General features: G+C 49.4%; 1 long non-coding RNA gene across 2 annotated transcripts in view; it reads right to left on the bottom strand.

The window, feature by feature from the left end:
* The window catches only part of LOC309625221, a 25,924-nt gene continuing 5,269 nt past the window's right edge, over positions 1 to 20,655 (bottom strand). The window contains exons 2-6 of one of the 2 annotated variants that reach the window (XR_014242395.1): positions 4,704 to 4,797; positions 3,739 to 3,812; positions 2,873 to 3,624; positions 632 to 1,311; positions 1 to 540 (exon numbers count right to left, since the gene is read on the bottom strand). This is a non-coding gene — a long non-coding RNA (uncharacterized lncRNA). Of the gene's footprint in view, positions 541 to 631; positions 1,377 to 2,872; positions 3,625 to 3,738; positions 3,813 to 4,703; positions 4,798 to 20,655 lie in introns of both variants that reach the window. The other variant, XR_014242396.1, reaches the window with a different exon arrangement.

Consider the following 20,655-nt stretch of genomic DNA (forward strand, 5'->3'; position numbering starts at 1 on the left):
TCTTGGCAAAGGGCTATTTTTCTTTGCTTGGCTTAAAGGGGGACAGATGAAGACTTCAGCCTCACCCTCGCCCTCCCCAGTGTGACTCCCTCCCCCACCTCCCAGGGAGGGGAGAAACGGGATCTGAATGAAGACAGACCAGAAGGTGGCCCAGCCGGCCCCAAGTCCCCAGGCAGGGGAGGTTGTTTTTCCAGTGGAACAGGCTGGCCTGGAGGAAAAGGCCCTGGAAAGAAGTTCCGCAGGCTTCTGCTTCTGCAGCTGGTTCTGCAGCGTTTTTCCTGCCGGCTCTCCGCTCTCTGCGCGCACTCGCTCCAGGCAGCACGGCCACGTCCACCGGCAGCAGACTTTGTTCTGGGCTCCGTGACACATTATGGAGGAGAGACCACCCCACCAGCTTTCCTCCCTTACGCTTCTCTCTCTTGACGGCTCGTGCAGTTTTGCAGGGAGTGACAGCCTGGGCTTCACATCTTCTCTCCCGCCTCAAAGGAGATGTGTGATTCTGGATAAGTTGGTAATTTCTCTGATCCTCAGTTTCTCCATCTGTGAAATGGGGATAATGATACCTACTTCACACAGGATGGAACAATATAACAAAGCATGCTCCACACAAAACTGGGCACTTCATAAATACCTAGTAAATGGTGATGAGGGAGGTGGTGGTGGTAGAGATGATGACCCTATGGGAGGTGGGTGGGAGGGAAGGAGAAAGCCGATGCTGAGTCGCTAGGTGACTTTCAGGACCTCTGTCTTCCCCTCCGTAGATGGAGTTGAGTTCTTTCCCTCTCTTCTTTGTAGAGGGATTGGGATTGTGAAGTAGGGGTGAGCAGATACTCTTGACACACCTGAGATGAAGGGGTGATGGGCAAACCAAGCTTCACCATTCTTAGCACCATAAGGGCCATTTCTCTTTGTGTCTTTTGGCTCCCTGGCACTTGCCAGCTCTCCTGCCTGGTCATCGTCACTAGTGGAAGGAGGTCAGGGGTCCTTGTCATCTAAATGAACCCCTGTGCCATGCACCACGAGGACAGGTCTGTCAGTGCTGGCTGGGGCTGAGTGTCCCGAGGTCTCCAGGATGCTGGCTCAGAGGCTCCCACAGGAAAAGGCAGAGGATGAGGCTGCCCTCAGAGAGTGGCTTGGGGAGCCCTTTGCACCCCATCTCAGCTGCCCACCTGGCCCAGAACCTCCCTCCTTTTCCACATTGCTTGACACTCCTTCTCCTGGAGTCCTGCAGTGGCCATGGGCTCCTTGGAAAGTCCAGGGTCAGATCTTAGGAAGACATCAGTATCTGGGACCAGGGTAAGGCAATTGCCACTTGGGAAAATAATGAGCAGAGTCTTACCAGGATGCACGTGGGACAGGTAGGGTTTGACGCGAGTCTAGGAAAAAGAAAAGTTGGCACAGGTGAATGGCTTAGGAGGAAAGCAGCTGGCAGCAGAGGACCAGGGAGGGGAACTTCCTCCTAGCCTCATCACGGTCCAGCCCGGGTACAGCAGGCTCGCCAACTGAGTCCAGGGACGTTTGTTCATGGAGGACCAAGCAGGTGGACACAGAGCACAAGGTCGGGGCTGGCAACCTGTCCCGAGGCTCCCAGACCTGCCCTGTCAAACCTTTCATGCCCCATGGAGACGTGACCTTCTCCTGTGCACAGGCCTCACTCCGTGAAGTACAGACCTCGGAGGGAGAAGGCTGGATCTGCTTCCTCCTCCCAAACTCAGATGCTGAAGCCCCCGGACTGACCCGTGCTGGGGGAGGACGTGTCCTGGCCGAGGCAGCTACCAGCTCATCTCTGTGCCTATGAGCTGGCCCCCTGGGCTCGGTGCCAGGCTACTCAGAAGCCTGGTCCCCACCAGGCTCACTTAGTATCATTATTCAACCATATATTGAATAATGGGGAAACTGAGTCAGAGAAGTCCAGCAGCACGCCTCAGTCACACAGCAGTGAGTTACAGTCAGGATGTGAACCTGGTCTGGGTGGCTTCAGAGCCTCAGTGACCCCTCTCCACTAGACCAGCGCTGACCAATGGGGATGTCCCTAGCCCGGCGACTCGATTAATTCAATTAAACAAAAAGCTCAGTTTCTCAGTCACACCAGCTACATTTCAGTGCTCAATAGCCATGTACGGCTAGCAGCTGTCAGGCGGAGAGGGTACATATGGAAGCTTCCATCTTCACAGAAATTTCTATTAGGCAGAGCTGTGACTGTGCTGTGCTGACTCACTATCCTTTTTAGTCGTGCCGTCTGAACCATTTTATTCAGCTACAAACTCAGCTAGTCTCCAAACGCCTATGCCCTATGCCCCCTCCCTGCCCACCTCATCAGTCCCAGATGGGTGGGTGGTAATTATTCACTGGCTCTGGGAACGAATGGGAGCCCTGCAGAGCAGAGGGGTCAGGGGCCGGGCACTCAGCCCTGTCCTCGGGCCCCTCTGCACCTTCCTTGCTGTGTCTGTGCAGAATCAGGGCCCCGCCGATCCCTCAGGGTAGCAGGGCTGTGCGGCCTAACTCCCTCGTCCACTGAGGCAGGCTCAAAGGTCGCCCTTTCAATCCCTCAGCCCTCTGAATAGGCTCTGTGAGTGAGCTTTGTGCAGGAGCGCGGAGAAAGGGGCTCTGTCTGGGAGCCCGGGATCTGCTCTGAGCCCCGCACAGAGGCCAGCGCTGTGCAGCTCTGCCCAGAGAGGTCGGGGCCGGCGGGGGTGGGGGGCAAGGGGGGCGGCAAGCTCCAGCGTCACACATGGGCCTCCCTATTCTCACACTGGCTCGTGTGGGACGGACAGTCACCCTCAGTTACCCTACTGGGAAAAGGGGGAGCCGAAGAATATGAGAATTAGACAAAGCTGTACGCTTTGCCAAAGAGTCGTGTGCACAGTCTTACCTGAGTCTTGCTGCCATCCTGGGAGGCAGGTGGGACCCCCAATGACCATCTCCTTTGGTGGATTGAGATGACTGATGGGCACGGAGAAACTGGCCCCGGGTCACCCAGCTAGATGGTGGCAGAGAAGGAGGTTGCCTGAAGCCTGTTGAACAGGTCTCCAGGTCTCTCAGAGGAACTGAGGGTCTCAGATCTGGACTCGCCCTGACCGAGCCCCTTCGCTCTGTGCTAGATGCGTGGACCTCTTCCTTTGGGTTCTCCATTAACCGGGGCTCCCCAAAGGCAAGGACCTTTCTCTGTTCCTTGCTAAGAGCCAGTGCCTGGACCGTGCCTGGCACTAAGAAGACCCTGAACAGACACTAGACGGATGGATGAATGGTTGGGGTTGAATGTGGCTGAATGCAGGGACAGCAGTGTCACCTGGATCCTGTCTGCTGTGAGACAGTTAACTGCCTGGGAGAAAAAGAGCTGATATTGGAGCTGGGAAAGTACCACCACTATTCAGCAGCGTCTCTATTCCCTCCTTAACAAGACACCAGGACGGAGAGGAGAGACACCACTCATTTGTACAACCAGGCCCACTGACATTGGTGCTCCCCCAGGACCCCAGATCTGAGGGCCAGCCTCCGGCTCCTCTCCTGTCCCTTGGCCTTGGTGGTTGGTTGGAAGTCAGAGGCTCGGTTCCCGGGGGCTGACTTCCGGTGCGGGCTAGAGCCTCACAGGCTCCCGGCAGGCAGGCCAGGGCTGGGCGGAGACTGTAAGTGGAGCAGGAGCTGCGTGTCGGAGGGGCCGGGGCTGCACGAGAAGACCTCAGCCAGGATGAAATCAATCTGCCCATCTCCCCCCACTCGCCTGCCCTCTCCCCCGACCTGCACAGGTTTGCAATTCATCCGCCGTCCTCAGATGCTGTTCCTGCTATCAGATGATGAAAATGGAGCTTCGTCTTGAAGAAAGAAAGAAGTAGCTCACTTCCCCCCTTCCGAGTCCATTCGAGCCCCCTCCCTCCCCCCCTCACCATGTGTTCCTGAAACCTGGGGCTGTTCCAAGTCCTAAATGTGCTGGAAAGTATATCCCTGAGCAGCTGCGAACCTGCTCAGGCTGCAGTGGCCCGGGGTGAATCAGAAACCAAGAGACAGGCAGGCTAACAATGCAGCCCCTTGTTCGTGCATTGAGAGAGATCACCATCAGTGCTGGGGCTCCTGGGAGCGAGGGGCAGTGAGCTCACACACACACACACACACACACACACACACACACATTCACACACACGCATATGCACACACATACCACATACTCACCCCCACCATTTCCCTCCTGGTACCATCCACCCACCTGGCAGAGTAGCTGCCAGGAGAGGTGCTCCATAGCAGGCGGGAGCCCGTCATGACTGGCTAGCTGGGCTAGCCTCTCTCTAAGCTCCTTCTATCCCAGGCTGCTCTTTCCTTTCCCTCTAATTTAACTGGGAAGGCAGTGAGGGGAGGTGGACGGGAGGGTTTGCATGAAGCCAAATGGAGTGGGATTGTCTCAGCTTCTCACTGAGCTGGGGGACCACGAAGGACAGTGGGATGCATAGCCAAAGGGGCTTCTTGGAGCCCGAGAAGGTTTGGGGAAGACTGTTTGCAGGAACCAGACACCCTGAAAAAAAGAATTTGCAGGCAAATCTCAAAGCAGGCTGGTCACGGAGCTGGCAGCTGCTCAAGGCCGCGGTGGAGTCAGGGGCCTTTCCATCAGGCCTGATTACAACCACTCACGATCCTGGCCAACTGCAGGCATTAAGTGCCAAGTACCTATGGGGGTCCGAAGCACCCACAGAAACTGCCCTATTCAGACTTACCACATCCTGGTGCGGCAGGGGGAGGGGCGGCGGGTTCTCCTTCCATCGCAGATGGACAAACTGAGGCTCAGAGTCATCTGACTGCCAGGTGCTGCTGGTGACAAAGAAAGAAGCTCGGTCCCTTAAACCCAATTCCTAAAGTTTGGGTTCTTTCCACCAGATACCTCCCACGAGCCTGGTCAAAAGGTAGGCGAGGAAGAAGGATTAATGTAAACACTCCCCAATGTAAACGTATTTCCAAGGCTTCGTCTTTCCCTGGGAGGCGGGCACTGTGCAAACTCCAGAGTGTTTCCAGGATAGAAAAAGGCCTCGATTCTAAGACTGACAGAGAAGGATTCCATCCACTCTGAAACACCGGGGTCACGTCCAACTCTATTCTCTCTCTCTGTCCCCCCCATCTGCTGTGTCTGAGACCTGCATGTTCTGTCTCAGAAAGAGCTCCCAAATCCTGCCTCTTCCTTCACTTCCAAAGCACCACTGCCTTAATTCAAGCTCACATCATCTCTCCCTGAACTACCACCATAGCTTCTCCCCCTCACCATCCCATCATGCCAAAAATGCATCTGTTCATGACGCTCCCCAGCTTAAAAATCTTGTTTTCCCTCATCCCTAGGATCACGTGCAAGCATCTTAGCCACACAAGGCCCTTTATAAACTGGGGCCAGCCCCAATTCATCCTCATTACCTGTTCTTCCCCAGGCACTTGCCACACCAGGCACGTTGAACTGTTCTCTGATGCCCCTATGCCTTCGCAAGTGCCATTCCCTCCACCTGGAATCTCCTCCCCCTAACGTTGTCTCTACCCAGAAAACTTGTATCCATCCTTTAGAACGCAGCTAAAAATGCCCTCTTACTCCACGTACAGTCCTCTATTTATGCATCTATTGTAAGGCTTCTTTGAACTGTAACCATCGATTTCACATTTGTCCATCCCCCGGGGGTGATTTTGCCTTCAGGGGACATTTGGCCATGTCTGGAGACGTATTTGATTGTCACAACTTTGGGGAGGATTGTCACTGGCATCTACAGGGTAGAGGCCAGAGATGCTGTTAAACGCCCTACAATGCACAGGACAGGCCCACAGCAAAGAATTATCCAGCCCCCAATATTAATAGTGCCGAGGTTGAGCCACTCTGTACTAGAATGTGTGTCTCTCGAGGTGAATTCTTATCTCTATCTTTTTACCTGCAGTGCTTGGCTTAAAGAGGTATCTAACAAATAAATGAACAGACTGACTAATAGTATTATATAATCCCCATCTCTATAGCATGTGGGTCACTTTGAGCCTGATAGTTAGAATTTAAGAAAGCTGACCAATAGCGAGTGAGTATGTTGAAAAGGATGGAATAAAATACATACTTGTATTAAAATTTGCTTTCACTGCGGAAAAGAACCTATATTATACCATTGGAGTAGATGTCCAGCTCGGCATGAACACACATCTCCACTGTAGCACCTCTTTTTTCATCAGACAGAGGCCTGTGATTGAGAAGTATCGGGTGAATTCCTCCAATACACATGCACAGCAGGGGTCAACCTGTATTAGGGCAGAGGACTCAAGGCCCAGCTTCATATCTTACTGGCGGGATACGGCTAACTTGGAGTCTGTACAGACAGAATCTATGAAAATGATTAAAGCTCTGGATGCCTAGGCCTGGTGATGAAAAGCAAAGGAATTTATATTGTTTAACCTCAAGGAAGCGATGGCTGAAGTGAGTCCTAGCGGCTATTCTTCAGTAACACAGGAGGTTTCCTAAGTGGAGGAAGTGACCAGCCACTCTTTGGAGCTCAGGACCCAAGAAGAAGCCCAGAGGGGTGTGGGGAAGGATGGAGGTGAAATGGCCCCTGGACAGAGCAAGTAAGTGAAGGGATGGCAAGGACTCTTGGGAGTTCATTACTGAGGGTCCTAGAGGACTCTGTGTTTCCTGCCTCTTCCTTTGATTATATCCCCACTCCACTGTTAGCACTGTTGGAGATCCGGGGAGAAGGCTGGCCAGGTTCCAGACCTTGCTTCTAGAACTATCCTTTGAACTGGGGAAGCAGGAAAGACAAGAGGAGCCTGGGAGGCAGAGGGTAGGAGTATCAGGGAGGAAAAAAAAGGCGAGAAAGAAGGAGAAAGGAAAGCAAGAGCAGAGAGGCAGCTGGAGAGACATCAGGAAAATGTCAAGACCTCAGCATCTGGAAAAGAGACCGGGGGCTATATTTAGACTGCCATGACCTGCAATAATTTGTGCGAGGGGGGAAAAGGAAAATGTGAAGTTGGTGTCGTTGTGGGGAGTGAATGAGTTATAAGAGAAGAACGGCTTGATAGGGGAGAGCAGTGCACGAAGCCTCAGCCCCAGGCCCTTAGGAAAGGGCGTCTGAACAGTGCAGGCCGTCAAGAGTGAGCGATGGTGTTTACCGAGCCTAATCCAGCTCATGCCCTTGTCCCCGGACAAGCCCTGTGCTCTCCATCAAGAAGGCGGGTGCATTCCTGGGCATGCCCATGGGCCATGGCACCGAGATGTGTTGGCGAGGAGACAGGAGGCTTTCTGGAGAGTGAGGGCCGAGGCAGGGGCTCTGCATGGGGGCTCAGAGCTACGTGAGCAGCACTCTGTAAATCCTAGGAATTTGTATATATTGCCGAGGCCTTTCTCCAGCTGGATTATAAATAGAGGATTAGTTCAAAGGCAGGCAGCCTTTTAAAGAGATGGTGCCAAACGAAGCCTGCAAACCAAATACAGTAAAACCTCCTTAAGCCCCTGTTGCTTTATTCCCAATAGCACATAAGTCAAGGCAACAGCATTTCCCCTGCTGACTAAATGCCCCACTGCCCTTTAGGAAAAAGTCTAGAGGGTTCAAATGGAGCTATAATAAAACTTCAGTTATCCAGAAAGCAACGTATTATTCTGGTTAGTGGAGCTTTCCAGCTAGCTAAAGGTTTGCCCTTTGAAACATTACATTTAAAATGTAATCATTTTGGATGGAAATCTTTCTAAAAAACAAAAAAAACACTCACATGCCTCCCAGGTTTTAAGATGGAATATGCTGATTTTAATTTAACGTTGTTGTTATGCTTAGAATAATTTTGATAAACTTTAGTCACCGTGCTGTTATTCCAGTGGGCCCCAAATCTTTGACATATGTGTGGCCATTTGTCTCTATCCCGAGTCGCTTCCGATTGCTGTGCTTTGGGTGTTCCTGGGTCTACTTTTTATCAGGGAGCATGCCACTTTACTTCATGACCTAACTTTTTTTAGCTTGTTCTGGGTTGAGAAACCAGATATGCAAACTTATTAAAATTCTGTGTAAACAGAAAGTAAACAGAATATGCGTGAGGAATTTAGCCTTTTCTATTCCTATAGGATTCATCCAGTCTTTCTTAGAGGGTAATAGCTCACCTAGTTCTCTGAGGACAGTTGCTTTGAATTAGATGCTAAACCAGTATGAGCCTATGCAGACAATTTTGGCCATTTGGACGTCAGTTGGCTCGTCTCCAGGTTCTGGTCTGATTTTAGATAGTGAGGTGTCTGGGTAGCTGTGTTTTGGGTAGATGAAGCCTTACTCTCATTTGAACCCTATGTTCTCATGGCCCTTGCATTTGAGGTCAATGGATTTTTTTGCCGGCCTATATGTGAGGCTGGTAGTGTGATTAGACCCAGCACAGGAAAAAGACCACGAACAATGAATGACCCTGCCCACTTGTTCATGAATGTCTCATTTTCTACTTGCTGGAAGATGATGGGGATTTCCAGGCAGGATGCTGAGCAGAAGAGCTACATGTAGCATCAAAAAATGGAAGGACAGGGCTTCCCTGGTGGCGCAGTGGTTGAGAATCTGTCTGCCAGTGCAGGGGACACGGGTTCGAGCCCTGGTCTGGGAAGATCCCACATGCCGCGGACCAACTGGGCCCGTGAGCCACAATTACTGAGCCTGCGCGTCTGGAGCCTGTGCTCCGCAACAAGAGGGGCTGCGATAGTGAGAGGCCCGCGCACCGCGATGAAGAGTGGCCCCCGCTCGCCGCAACTAGAGAAAGCCCTCGCACAGAAACGAAGACCCAGCACAGCCATAAATAAATAAATAAATAAATATTAAAAAAAAAAAAAAATGGAAGGACAGTGGCTTAAAGGAATTGGGTTGTACGTTGATTCTAGGTAGAAACTGGATATCCAAAATGGATGCAAACAGGCCAGGCCAACCTGGGAGGGCCTAAAAGTCCTTGGGTTGCTTCTGGTATCTTCTGGTTAAGCAGTGAAACTCTTTCTGTGGTTAACCAGATTTGGTGCTTTGTAAAGTCCTCAAATAGCTGATCTCCCATCAGCAAAGTTCAGACAGAGAAATTAGGCTCCACCAGGGGAAGTGACTTTCTATTCTCCCAGGCCAACAGGCCAGAGGGGACTCTCAGAGGCCCTGCAGGCCAGGCCACCGCCTCAAAGGCAGAGCTCTGTCAGGCTGCCTCGAGGCAGGAGAAGTCTCACATTATTTCAAAGAGGGTCCTAAGAGGTGCTATTACAACCTTCTCCTGTGTACGAGCTCAGGGTCAGACTTATTTTATTCTCATGTCAGTGTCAGATTAAGACAGTTGGTCCCTTTGCTGAAGACGTTGCTCATGGCTGGTCTGCCCACATGCTGATCTGAGGAAATGTGCCCTAAACAGCCTGCTCCAAAGCACACGACCCATCTCCCCATCTCACATGATTTGACCAGGGGTGGGCACCCACTTATTGGTGACCCACCAATGATGACCAGTGATTGGGATGGCCTGGCTCAAAAACATGAGCTAGGATAAATAAACCCTTTCAGGGGAATCTAGGATTGGAAGTAGACAGATTGGGCCAATTGGACACTGATGTTGAAAATGTGGCTGTGAAGTGGGGGCCGTGATGCTTGGCTATGAGCTGACCTTTCTGCAGTGAAGTGGCAAGCGTGAGTAAGAAGTGGAGAGCAGAGGTTTGGAGAATGTGCGGAACATAAAGTCACTAAGGGAGGGCTGGCCCAGCTCCTCACAGCTTTCTGTTCCCGTGAGTCCTGGTGACACTTGGGTTTCTGACTGTGGATTTCTATGATCTAGCTAGAGTAGGTCTCGTCTTTGCAACAGAAAGTGCTTTGTCTAAGACTGCTGCAATCTCTTTAAAACGTTCGCTCAAAAGCCAGGAGCTCGAGGCTAGATCCATCTTAATATGCCCTTCTTTAACCCAAGGAATTCCATGTGTTTAACTTTTCCTCAGAGGACCCATTTTCCAAGGCTTTACTCCTTATGATGTCTTTCTCTGATCCCTCCTAAAGATTTCCAAATTCTTCATATCCCATTGCTTTGATTGCTGCCAGGGTTGCCCCTGGTGATGGCCAAGACTGATTTTAGTGCACACTGCGCCCCTGGTCATCCCCCCTAGAACTGCACTCTGCTTGATTTCCTAATAACAGAGCTGTCCCGCTGACTGACATGCAGACCTGCTTCTCCCCTAACCCGATACCCACCCCAGGGTCATCACTGTTACAAAATGTCAATGCGAGAAGGGGCTTGGCAGTTATCTAGCCTAACCCTGTCATTTTAGTAATGAGGAAACTGAGTCCCAAAGTGGCTACATAACTTGCACAAGTTCAGGCAGAGTTGAGTAACTTGTTTTTCCCGTGTGTGTGTGTGTGTGTGTGTGTGTGTGTGTGTGTGTGCTTTTGCAATTATTGAGCTTAATCCCACTGGCTTAAAAAATTCTTCAAGCTTCAGGGGGCATTTTGAGTTGTGCATATTCAAATTTAAATGCATTATTTGTTATCCTTGGTGACTGATAGGGATGAGTGTGCAGATGGTCCACAGAACTCTGTATTCGCCATGGTTGAATGAAGCCCCCAAACATCCCACTAATACTCATCTTTTATATGACTGCTCTCAGAAGTAGGGTATGTGCAAGCTGATTTATTGGGGTAAGGGAAAAAGATTAGAATGTTTATGCTTAAAATTTTAATTTGTTGTGTTTTACAGTGTATGTATTATGGTAAATATGCCCATATGTGCATATAGTATATGCTTATTTGCTATAATATATACATTGTAAAACACCACATATATATTATATATATATATATATATATATATATATATATATATATATATATATATTTGGAGGGTCCTCAAGTTTTTTTATTAGTAGGCATGTGCAATCAAGATTTTAACACATAGTTCAAGTTCAGAGTTGCTGCTCACAAAAGTACCATGTAATATAATGTGGTGGAGATTGTCTGTATTCACCCTAATTCTGCCTTATGCAATTCCATAAACCAGCAGTACTTGTACTTCAAATGTAAAACTATATTTTTTATTTATTTTTATTAATTAATTAACTAATTAATTAACTTGGCTGTGCTGGGTCTTAGTTCTGGCATGTGGGATCTTCATTGTGGCATGCAGGACCTAGTTACCTGACCAGGGATTGAACCTAGGCCCCCTGCCTTGGGAGCGTGGAATCTTAACCGCTGGACCACCAGGGAAGTCTGTCCCCAAGGCTATTCTTAATGGCACAACATTAGATATATTATCATTAAAAGTGGAGATAAAATAAGAGCTATATAAAACTATACAGTTTTATTATATAACAGTCATTTGAAGTTTCTTCCAATGCAATAAGACATGATACAGCAGTAGGAGGTAAAAGTCCTGGAAAGGGAATGAATAACATTAAGTTTCAGTAAAACAGATTATTGTTAGACACAAATAAAAACCAACAAGTGAAGCAAATTATGTCCATTTCCTCCAATGATCTGAGAATAAATAGACAGAAGTTCTTGTATATTTAGAATTTTAATGCTGGAAGAAATCTTAAATATTTACCTGACCTGCAGAAGGTGCTCAATAAATATTTTTTGAATACATGAATGATTAAATGACATGAATAAGGTCACTTTTAAGAAAAATGGATTTTTCTTTATGTATACGATTAAGAGGTACCACAAATCATTGAGAAGGGAAGGATTTTATTCAGTGAATATAGCTGAAACAAATTAGAGATTTGAGAGAAAAATTAATTTAGAAACTCAATGCACATCATTTCCAAATAAACTCCAAATGGTTTAAAGAGTTAAATGTAAACAAACAAACAAAAAACAGGTAAAATAACCTACACAAACTTCTAGAGGAAAATATAAGCAAAAAGATATACCTAATCTCTAAACAAGAAGGGGCTCTAGACTCAAAGCAACTGGAAGAATCATAGAAAAACTAGAGGTTTGACCACATAAAATGTTTAAATGCCTTACTTTGAAAATTATGGAAGCATAATTAAAAGGCAAACAACAAGCTGGGAGAAGTATTTACAATGAAATGTGAGAGACACAAGGTTGTTATCCTTTAAGAGTTCATATAGTTTGACAAGAAAAACAAAAAGATAAATGAGCAAAGGCAGGAACACATAGTTTATACAAAAGGAAGTGCAAAAGACCAGCCTTGGGAAAGGAAGGGCCAGCTTCACTGATAATCAAAGCTTTGTGAATGATCATTTTATTCCTATCAAAGAAGCAAAGCTTTGCTAATTTTTAAATGAAATAACTCAAAGATGCCAGTTTTGTGGGGAAACAGGCATTCTTATTCACTGTTTGGAGAGAAAGAACTGGCATCACTTTACTGAAAAGACCTTTGGCCATATGCATCCAGAACCTTGAAAATGTTCATCAACTTTGATACATTAATTCTGCTCCTGAGAAACTACCTATGGTAAAGTGGCTAGATTTAGCAAATAAAAATATAGAATGCCCATTAAATGTGAATTTCAGGTATACAACAAATACATTTTATGAATAAGTTTGTCCCTGGCAATAGTTTGGGCAACTTATACTAAAAAATCATTCATTGTTTATCTGAAATTCAAATTTAACCAGGCATCCTGTATTTTATCTGTCAATCCTTGTTTATGGAAATAATTCAAAATGCTGCAAAGATTTATGCACAAATTTTTGTTACAATTTTATTTATGATAGCAAAAATATCGAAAGAAAAGGAATCCTAAATTTCCAACAGTAGGAGAATGGGAGAGGGGTCTCTGTCTGAAGTTTTTAATGACAATACTTAACAGTAGAAGGTAAACTTAAAAAACAAGCAGGCGCTTCACACCCATTAGGATGGCTACTATCAAAACACAAAACAAAACAAAACAGAAAATAGCAAGTGTTAGGGAGGCTGTGGGGAAAAAATGGGAAGCCTGGTGCACTGTTGGTGGGAACGTAAAACAGTCTAGCCAAGGTGGAAAACAGTACGGCAGTTCCTCAAAAAATTAAAAATAGAACAAACATATGATCCAGCAATTCCACTTCTGGGTATATACCCCAAAGAATTGAAAGCAAAGGTCTCAACGAGATTATTTGTACACCCATGCTTAGAGCAGCATTATTCATAATAGCTAAAATGTGGAATAAAACAAAGTGTCTATTGACGGATGAATGGATAAGCAAAATGTGGTATGTACCTGCAATGGAATATTATTTGGCCTTAAAAAGGAAAGAAATTCTGACATATGCTACCACATGAATGAAACTTGAGGACATTTTGCTAAGTGAAATAAGCCAGTCACTAAGAGACAAATACTACATGATGCCACCTATATAAGACACTTAGTCAGAGTCAGAGAGACAGAAAGTACAGTGGTGGTTGCCAGGGGCTCGGGGGAGGGGCAGTGGGGAGTTACTGTTTAATGGGTACAGAGTTTCAGTTTTGCAAGATGAAGAGTTCTGGAGATGGAAGGTGAGGATGGGTGCACAACAACGTGAATGTATTTAATACCACTGAACTGTACACTTAAAAATGGCTCAGGTGGGCTTCCCTGCTGGCGCAGTGGTTGAGAATCTGCCTGCCAATGCAGGGGACGCGGGTTCGAGCCCTGCTCCGGGAAGATCCCACATGCCGCGGAGCAACTAGGCCCGTGAGCCACAATTACTGAGCCTGCGCGTCTGGAGCCTGTGCTCCGCAACAAGGGAGGCCGCGATAGTGAGAGGCCCGCGCACCGCGATGAAGAGTGGCCCCCACTCGCCGCAACTAGAGAAAGCCCTCGCACAGAAACGAAGACCCAACACAGCCAAAATAAATAAATAAATTAATTAATTTAAAAAAATGGCTCAGGTGGTAATTTCTCTGTGTATTTTACCACAATAAAAAATTTTAAAACAAGTGAGGCCAAAGTTGTGGTCTCAAGTATTAATACATAGAACAATAAGCACAGGAGAGTAACACATGACATATCTAGGAGGGTCTGAACAAATGACACTCCGAGGTGAGATGGGAAATGGATGGAAAGGTGATGCCCCTTCTAACACAGCCCTGCTCTGGAGGCAAAGATTCGTGGAGGAGGACAACCCTCAGGGTGGTTTGTGGGCTTCAAAAAGCAGCAGTGGAAACCTGGGCCCTGTTTCCACTCGGGGCCGCAGGAAGGAGTCCTGGACTCACAGAAGATCTGCTGCAGATGGTCCCTAGATGGTGTCACAGGGAAGGACTCCAGGGTCCCTAGATGGTGTCACAGGGAAGGACTCCGGGGTCCCTAGATGGTGTCACAGGGAAGGACTCCGGGGTCCCTAGATGGTGTCACAGGGAAGGACTCCGGGGTCCCTAGATGGTGTCACAGGGAAGGACTCCGGGGTCCCTAGATGGTGTCACAGGGAAGGACTCCAGGGTCCCTAGATGGTGTCACAGGGAAGGATTCCGGGGTCCCTAGATGGTGTCACAGGGAAGGACTCCGGGGTCCCTAGGGGGCAGAGAAGAGGCGGAAAGAGGTCGTTCCTGTAGCTGGGTGACCAGGAACAGGCCCTACGGTAAGGGTCCTAGGGCTCATCCTGGCACCAGAAGAAGAGCAGACCCCACGGCCCTGCAGAACCCTCCCCTGTCCCCGAGACCTTAGGGGCAACCTTCATGTCTGAGCATCCAGTAGGCACTCATTGTGTGAACTGAGATGAACAGGTAAGTGTTTGTTGCGTGAATTAGGACGGAGCGGTGCCCAGGGCACGATCACCCTCCGAAAGCACTTCTCCACTAAGGGTCAGCCGGTCACCTCCTTCAGCAAGGCAGGGCTGGGTCTCCCCGTCTAGAAATACCGCCAATGTAGCATTTATCATGCTGTATTTTAAGGATCTGCTTCTGTGGCCGTCGGTCCTACCAGAGTATAGGCCTCTTGAGTAGGAATTCTGTCTGGGTCCTTTAAATACCCAACACCTAATCAGGTTGCCTGGCTCCCAGTATGCGCACAAGAAACGTTTGCTGCACGAATTGCCAAACACTGGCGCCAAGCGAAGTGCTTTACACAGCAGATTACTTCTAACCCTTCCCACAGGCTTGGAAAGTAAATAATAGTGAGGAAACTGAGGCTTAGAGAGGTTAAGTGGTTTGCTCAAGTGAAGGTGACTATGCCTGGCTGCAAACCCAGATCTTCTGACTCCAAAGCCCGTGTTCCTGCTGCAGCTCCACAGCAAATCAGTAGTGATGTGAATGTCCTACCAGGGGTCGCGCACACCTAGTTCAGGGATGTGGTCGTGGCTAGTCCTAGGGAACCATTGCCAGCTGCTTCCCTGAGCCTTGAAATCTGGCTCGGCCTACCCCTCCCCCAGGCCTCGCAGGAGTCAAATCCAAGGGCCTCTTCCTCAGTCCCCCTTCCTTGAAGTCTCTGCGGAACTGACCCATTCTCTCTCTTTCCCCTCAAGCTGCCTCCCTTTGCTTCCTTCCCTGGCTTCTCCTCCTCCTAACTCCTAAATGTGGACACTCGGCCCTCTTCCCCCGTTTTCATTTCTGTTGCGGACATGCTCCTTCAGATCTGAGTCCCCCTTCCTTGTCCTTGTGGCCGAGATGACCTCCAGACTATCATGTTCCGAAAAGCATGGCCAGCCGGCGACTACCCATCGGGGCCCCTGCATGTGGCTGGGGCCGTGTGGCTGAGGTCTGGCCAGAGGAATTCCTGGTTCATATCAATAAACCCTGTGCCAGGTGGATGTCAATTGCAGGGTGACCGCCAGGGCCACATGCTGAAGGGGACAGAGCCTTCCTCAGCTAGGATCCTTGAATCACTGTAGCAGCAGAGTCTCACCCTTCAGCCCCGTGCCAAGTTAGCTTTATGTGAACAAGAAATAAACATCTATGGTGTGTCTGAGGTTCAGGAGTCTGCTGCAGCAGCTAGCGTGCCTCAACAAACTCAGAGCCCTCACTGATGTTTGTGTCCCTGGGCTCTCCCCACCCCAGAGGCTCCCCCGATCTGCTCCACGCTACACCTCATTGTCAAAGTGACCTTCCTTCAGTCTATCTGGGTAGTGTCGCTGCCTTCCCCCCAAGTCTTCAATGGCTCCCCTTTGTCTACAGACTCAAGGACAAGCCTCTGGGAGAGGCATGGAGGCTCCAAGCCCCTCCCTGCCACTTACTCTCTCTCTCTCTCTCTCTCTCCCGTTCTTGTACTCTTGTCAAATGCAAACGCTCAGGGCCGCCCAAATGTATACTGTCCACTCTTGTCTCTGCTTCTTCTTGCTCTCTCTCCATCTTTGTCAAAATCCTCCTACCTAAAATCCTTTCTTCTCCAAGATGGGCTTCTCGGGTCCTCCAGCCACGTGGAAGGACGCCCACAGCCCTCCGCTTGCCTCTCGAGTGGGGACCATCCTCGTGCTGCAACGCTGTGTGCCTGCTCAGCCCTGCCGCCCTCCCTCCCGCTGGACTGTGGGCTCCCGGAGCACAAGCCTGGGTCTCCACGGTGCCCACCAGGCCAGGCAGAGCCCAGGTACAAGGTGGAAGCTTGCTTCCCTACCCCTTCCCCCAACAACCCTCCATCTCTGCTGCTGGAGGGTGAGGCCGGGGATTGCAGAGTATTCACGGCCAGCTCATCCATCTTCCTCCTCCCAGCACACCCAGAGGGCTGACTGCGTGACCTTCTGCATCTGTGGATTCCTCTCTCTCCCCCTTCCCCCTTTTTTTCTTTTTAAATACAGGGCCTTGGAGCTTGCTTGGAGCCCTGGCCGAGCTGGGAAGAAGTTGGCTGCTCGGTTATATTTAGGCTAGCAGAGACATCAATCTAAGGCTCTTTAAAAATAAAGTCCTGTTTCAGCTGGATCCCCAAGCATGTCCCCACCCACTCCGAACAAGCTCGTTTGCCTCCCCTGGGTCCCCAGTCTCAATGACAGCCCCTTCACGTGGCCCTCACATGTGTGACCGTGTGTTAGAATGTCAGCGAACAGTTGCCCTCCCTGGCTTGATTCAGAGGAAGATTTCTCTCTTCTTCCAGGCTTTCCTTCGCTGGGGCTTTCCTTTCCGTCTTGCGGACTTTGCGAATTTCTTCCATGCCTCTTCCCTCCCAAACTAGGCAGAAGCAAACCTTGTGAAGAAGATACTGCCTCCTCCAGAGTTTCTGGGTCCTGCCATTCTCTTTCCCCACAAAGCTGCCTTCACGGGGATGGGAAAAAGCAAACAGAAGACAAAGACCAAAGATTGAAGCAGAAAGCGGGGTTTGCAGTTGTGCTAGAATGTGTGATGGAGGCCTCTGAATGAATGGTCCTCCCGGGCAGCCTAGTGGGTGCTGGCGTGCGTGTGGGCGTGTGTGCAGGTGTGCACGTGTGTGTGAGCGCCTGTGCGTGCGTGTAGCACACTGCGGGTGGATAAGAGGCAGCCCATGGGAACGTTGCGGCCGACCCTTCCTAGTCCTTGACTTGGCTACCGCAGCCCTGGTTCTTTTCCATCCCCACTGATGAAACACTTCTTTATGTCTTATTCACATCCTGTCTTGACTACCACAATTGTCTCCTTGCCGGGCCCATATGTCTCTCATCACCAATGGGATCCAAATGTTGCTGACAAAATAATCTCACTGCCTTTGTGCTGCAATCACATTCCTCCACTTTCTCAAATTCTTCTCTGTCTCCCATTACTAGGGGAATCACACACACAGACCACCATCTCTCTCTGCGTCTTCACACCCCTCCCTGCACCCACCCCACCCCTCTCTGCCTTTCCAAAGGGCTCGCTCTCCTCCTCTTGCTATGCCTGAGACCACAGCTCCTTGGGGGCCTGCACCACCTCCCAGCACTATTCATTCAGTCAACAAATGTTTACTGAGAGTGACAGGCATTCTCCTAGGCACTGGAGTGCAGCAAGGACCAACATGAGGACGGTCAACAAAGAAAAATGTAATAGCATGTTGAGAATTAGAAGGACTATGAAGAAAAATGAAGCAGAGAGAGGGGGCCAGAGAGCAACTCTTACACGGGGTGGTCGGGAAGGCCTCCCCACGAGGTCTGGAACCTTCTCCCCACCTTTTCTCCATGTGAGGCTCACGGCTTTAACATCCTCCTGCTTTGCCAGAGGCCTCCCCTCCCATCCTTCTCTTTGCATCATGTTTACCTTGATTTTAAGAGCAGGGGAGGCACTGGGTATAACTCAGCTGCCGCGGGAGACCTGCCACATTATTAACTCATTAGAGACTCACCATGGGCAGAAGGAACCACGCATGTGCACAGGAATCACCAAACACAGACCCGGTCCTCTCTGGTTCCCTGCTCAGAACACAACTGGTCATTTAAATATGGTGTCTGAATGACTAGTAGCAGCTCTGCCCGAGTGTCCTGTCAATGTCTGAATTGTGTCTCCTCCTTCTTAGAATCAGGGTGCATCTACTGGCGTTGGTGACCCCAATCTGGCTGTCTACTCCAGCCAGGACTCCCCCCTCTTCTGACAAAGTACAGTGGAGCTCATCCATCCATTGGCATGGATGTTTGGTGCCAATCAACACCATCTTCACCTTGAAAACAGCGCAGAGGAAAAGTATCTTAGTGATAGAGGCTTCAGTGAACAAGTTTATCAGCAGCTGAAATGACTAACATTAAATACGCAGCAATAAAAATTGCTACCACTTAGGGCCTTACCAGGTGGCATAGTGGTTGGGAATCTGCCTGCCAACGCAGGGGACACGGGTTCGAGCCCTAGTCCGGGAGTATCCCATATGCTGCGGAACAACTGAGCTCGTGCGCCACAGCTGCTGAGCCTGGGCTCTAGAGCCCGCGAGCCACAACTACTGAAGCCTGCGTGCCTGGAGCCTGTGCTCCGCAACAAGAGAAGCCACCGCAATGAGAAGACCGTGCGCCGCAACGAGGAGTAGCCCCCAGCTCGCCGCAACTAGAGAAAGCCCACGTGCAGCAACGAAGACCCAGTGCAGACCAAAAAAAAAAAAAAATTGCTACCACTTAAAAAAATTGTTTTGAATGTGTGTGTTTTCCTTCCCGGGAGGGGAAAGGCTAGTGGGGTAGGAAGATGGAGTCTGGGTCTTGGTTTTGAACTGGGAACAAACTTGTGGATTGCCCACCTTCCCCCAGAGCCTCTCGCTGGCAGCCAGCTCAAGGGTGACGGTCATGCTGCCCGTAACAGTCTGTCCTGGCCCTGGCTTTCTTAGTGTCATCTATCTACAGCCTCCCAGACCAACACAATAGCCACTAGCCACAGGGCCTACAGAACACACTTGGAATGTAGCTAGTCTGAATCGACACATGCTGTAAACCGTAAAACACACACCAAATTTTGAAGACTAAGTACAAAAAAATGAATGTGAAATACCTCACAAATCATTAGTATATTGATTACATGTTGAAATGATACTTGGGGGCTCAATAGAATGTATTATTATATTAAGTATAGTAAATAACTATTATATGATTAATCATAATTATAAATGAAATGTACTCAAAATTAATTTTACCTGTTCATTTTTACCTTTTTCATGTGGCTATTAGAAAGTATCAAACGGCACGTGGGCTTGCATTTGTGGCTTGCCTGACATTTCTATTGAAAAGCCCTGGTCAAGTATCAGATCTCTGGTTTTAAAGCATCATTTAAGGCAGTTACACTTTGTCCAATGAAAATCTTATGCAGAACTCCACTATACAAAGCAGGTAAAAGTGGAGCTGCCCAGGTGGAAGGGGGGGAGAGGAGGCTGGGGTTATATGGAGGGGGACTGAGAGTGTGGGGGGTGCCCTATCCATTATCAGAGCCTGGTCTGCCTCATTTATTATTGGATTGGACCGTCCATTCATTTGAAATTGTGGGGGAAATACCCGGAGGAGGCCCCCATTCAATCATCCTAAGTGGAATCTGATCTTTATCTTGGGATAAACATTCCGAATGCAAGGTGAGTGCTGGGAGATAAGGAAGATAAGGAAACCATATGGCCCTGTCAGAAGGCTCCCAGGGCCTTATTCTTGAAAGGATTAATGAATCCAAAGGGGGGGGATCATCTTGGTTCTGTTTTGAGGAGGCAGAAGCCCGGAAGCCCGCAGTGGGGATGGGAACTAACTGACCCCAGGCAGGGAGAAGTCGCACTCAGAACCCTCTCTTGCCTTCCCCGGGCTCCCCCCTTCCCCGACTCTTGTCCACTCCCCTTCACAACAAAGCCCTTCGGGCTGCTGTAAATGGACCCCCAATCTCTAAACTGCACTTAGCACCCCAGGCCTGTGGAGTCTGGAGTTTGGGATCTGGATCCCCACACTCTCTTGATTTGGCAAAATTTCCAGAGACTGCACCCCTGTGCACACCCGCCCCCCCGCCCGACCCCACCCCAACTGGCTGTTGGTGGCCGCCAAGGTGGGCACACAGGACAGAGGGGCTTTTCTGGCAGGGGTGGGGCTTTTGGTGGGCCTGCTGGAACTCAGGCCACGCGGCAGGGCTGAGAACCGTCTGTGGTGGGGAGGGCAGGTAATATGAGCCCCGAGAAAGGGATCTGGGGCTGAGGGGAGGCGGAGGCAGAGGCGACTGGCTTTTGAGCACGTTCTGTCCTCCCCTACGTCACGAGGCACCTCATCCTTCATTCCTCTGGCACTCCGGTCTCGCACAGCTGTTCTCTGACCCCCAACTGGAGATTGTCAAAGGCATTCAGTGTAGGGACAAAAGTGGGTGCTTGAAGCAGAGGGGGTGGCTTCAGGATGGTGTGATAGTGGTCACAGACAAGAATAAGAATAACGCAAAGCATAACCAGTATTTACGGAG

This window comes from Balaenoptera borealis (assembly GCF_965194805.1).
Source record: "Balaenoptera borealis genome assembly, chromosome: 3".
Taxonomy (NCBI): Eukaryota; Metazoa; Chordata; class Mammalia; order Artiodactyla; family Balaenopteridae; genus Balaenoptera; species Balaenoptera borealis.